We start from the raw sequence: 3,760 nt of genomic DNA, 5'->3' as shown, positions 1-3,760 counted from the left end.
ATGTTGCACCTGCATTTTTCAGTCTAAAAGGCATAGCAGTATAACAATATATACCTATTGGAGTCATGAACGTTGTTGCTTCTTGATCCTCAGACTCCATCTGAATTTGTTGAAAACCCGAAGATGCGTACATGAATGTCAACATTCCATGTCCAGTCGTAGCATCTACCATTGTATCTATGTGGGGTAATGATAAAGGATCCTTGGGGCAGGCTTTGTTGAGATCTGTGAAGTCTACACAGACCCTCCATTTCCCATTCTTTTTCTGTACGACTACGACATTTGCAAGCCATTCTGGAAATTTCACTTCTCTTATCATCTTTGCCTTCAATAGCCTTTCAACATCCTCTTGAATAATTGCATTTCTTTCCGGAGCAAATTTTATTCTTTTTTGTTGAATAGGCCTGAAACTTTTATCAATTCCTAACTTATGAGTAATAATATCTTTAGAGATACCTGTAATATCTTTAGAGATACCTGTAATGTAGATCTTCTTTTGCTTAGAAATTCGACAAGATCCTTTTCAAGATTTTCTGGTATCTTCTTTCCTATGAACACCTTAATATCAGGATCTTCATTTGATATCTGTATTTCTTTTACGTCTTGATCTTCAGATTCCCTGATATCAAGAATGTTCTTCCTTGATTGCTATGCTTCATTGGATTTGCTTGTAGATTTCATGGAGGCTATATAACACTCTTTAGCATTCTGCTGGTCTCCCTTTATCTTTACCACTCCCCAGGGAGTTGGGATCTTCACTCATTGATGATAAGTTGAAGGTACAACTCTCATTTCATGTATCCATGGCCTAAAATAATATTACAACCAGGCAAAGAGTCAATAACACAAAATTTTTGCATTGAATTTACCCCTTCGACGTAGACTGGCAATTTTATTTCGCCATATGTATTCTTTGTTTCTCCACTAAAACCAACGAGAATTGTGGATTTCCCGCCAATTTCTTCTTCAGAGATCCCCATCCTTTTTAAGGTTTCCAATCTAATGATATTGACTGAACTGCCATTATCAATCAAGATATCATGGTGAGGATCCTGGATGCTCTCCATATCGTCCTCTTCAAAAGTCACTTTATCCATTCGTAGCACACTGGATTTTTGTAGTGGCTTTTCTCCTTTTTCTGACTTAGCCACCTTTGCATTCCTTTTTGCTGCTGAATAGGACGTACCACATAATTCCGATCCACCTGAAATATAATTAATAAATCTAGCATTAGTTGGAGGTGATTTGGGCCTTGTTGGTTGTTGTTGACTCTACTTGCCCAAATCCTTAACATCAACATCTTGAGCTTTCTTTTTGCCGAATAATTCTGTCAGATATCCTTTGCCAAGAAGTATCCCAATTTCCCTCCTGAAGGCAAAACATTTTTCAGTAGTATGCCCAAAATCTTCATGATAGGCATACCATCTTGACTTGTGGTGTGCATCAATCTTAGGATTCTTGGGAGGCCATCTAACTTTGTCCCCAAGATCCTTCATTGCTGCTACGATTCTTGCAACATTGACAGGCAAACAATATTCAAATAATTTAGGATATTGAGGATTTCCAGGCTTTTCGATTGTCTTTTGTTGCACAGCTCTTGTATATGGCTTGTTTCTGCTTGGTCGGAACACATGAGTTTCTGTTCTTCTGTTTGGACGATCATATGTTGATGGTGTCTCCATCCTTTTTCTCACTTCGTTAAGTGAGCTGTAAGGTGTCATAACAAGATCCTGATGATATAAGGAATCTTTGCTTAACCCCATCTTTAAGGCTTGAACTACAGTATTCATATCTAATTTTGGAATCTGCAGAGACTCTCTCGTAAACCTGTTAAGAAATTCTTTCAAAGATTCGTTATTCCTTTGAGTGACTTGATAAAGATCACTCGTTATCTTTTCAAAAAGTCTACTACAAGAAAACTGTAAATTAAATTGATTAACTAAATGTGCGAAGGAAGTAATAAATCCAGTTGGTAAATTTAATAACCACTTCAAGGCTGCTCCTGATAATGTAGCCCTAAAACCGTTGCACAAGCATGCTTCTCTTAGATCCATTGGAATTGGAACGGTCTCCATTCCTTCCAAATATTGAGCTACATGTTCTTCTGGGTCAGTGGTTCCATCATATGTTTTCATATGAGGTGCTGATAATTTCTTGGGAATTTCCATGTTAGCAATAGCCGGTATAAATCTGGAAACTTAGTACATCCGTGGATCGGCTTCTGGGATTGGCTGACAGTATCCCGGAACCGTTGAAATTAGTTCCTTGATTTTCAGCAACTCCCTCGCTAAATACGCATTTGCCATATTGTCCTGCATACCATTACCATTATTTTCGTAATTAAAGGGGGGAGTAGTCAACCTGGAACCACCGTAGATGACGGAGGTGTTTGTTCATTATTATTATTATTGTTATTGTTTGAATTATTTCCTGCGTGAAAGAAGGAAGCAAATCCAGCTTTTAGAGAAGGGATGGAAAATAGATGACCCAATGATTGAGTCGCTGACGTCCCTTGAGTACTAGTTCCTCCAAAATTAACACTCCTATTATTTGCGGGAGAATTCTCTGGAGCCTCTAGGTCATGAATTCTGACTTCCTGACTTCTAGATCGTTGGCTCCCGCTTCCTATCATTCTTGACTCTAAAATATCGAATCTAGCGATATTTTCTGATTGTGCCATTGCTAACTGTTCCTGCAAAGTTTTAAACATAGAAGCAACATCTGGGTTAGCATTAGTTTCGCCACGGTTAGTTCTTACCTATGAACCCACGAATGGATCGATATAAGGTTTTGGCTCCTTAGTCATCGGGCGACTCGGATCATATCCTGTAGAAGAATCATCAACAGCCTTTCCAGTATTTCTATTATTAGTATTTTTCGGAGGCTTATTGATTAGATTTTTCAAAGTTGTAGATCCAGAGACAGCAGAAGAAGCATTTTGAAAGGTCGACATTCTTAGCATATTAATTTGATAAAATTATTGATGATAATTAAAAGTTTTCTTATCAAAAATAAATAAACTAAGAGTTTGTACTAAAAACGAGTTTGAAAAGATCTTTAAGATCGAAATACTTTGAGTAAATAACAAAATGGTTGATGATAATGTAAAGTAATGCAAAACAAAGTAAAGATCTTAATGAAATGAAAATAAAAGTAACAGAATTTTGTTGATGAGGAAATACCCTTGATCCAGTTAAGTGATCTTAGGTAAAAAAAACCCCGGGAGGATACAATCGACCCTTCCTTTGTTCTTTTATTATTTTCGTTGATTATAATGAATGAGTGAGTGGTTTGATCGAACTAGTGAAAATAAAGTAGTGAGTAAGTGTGTGTGATTACAAGTGTGAGTACTCAATGCTTAATGTGTCTATACTTTGATCAACCACTCGATATTTATAATACAAAGATTTAGCTAAGTGTCCGCAATATCCGGGATCTTTCGCGTCCAATATAATCAACGTGTTGAAGTAGAAAATAGACGTTGAGTCTTCCTTGATACGTTTATTCGTCAATTCTGTTCCGATATCCACGGGATTGCATATTGACTCTCTTGTCAAATCCGTTAAATGAATGTTGACACCTATTTTTGACCGTTAGCCATTTGTTGAATATCCTATATCTTGATTATAGAATCCAGGATCCTGCAAAACATCAGAAATATTATGGTGTACAACAGAAACTTATGTTAGTTATATCTTTGTTCAGGATCATAGTTATAGAAATTCGACCCTAAACAGTCATCAACAAAGGTAACATAGTA

This window comes from Erigeron canadensis, chromosome 5, assembly GCF_010389155.1.
Source record: "Erigeron canadensis isolate Cc75 chromosome 5, C_canadensis_v1, whole genome shotgun sequence".
Lineage (NCBI taxonomy): Eukaryota > Viridiplantae > Streptophyta > Magnoliopsida > Asterales > Asteraceae > Erigeron > Erigeron canadensis.
The sequence above is the reverse complement of the archived record's forward strand: the minus strand, read 5'-3'. Positions refer to the sequence as shown.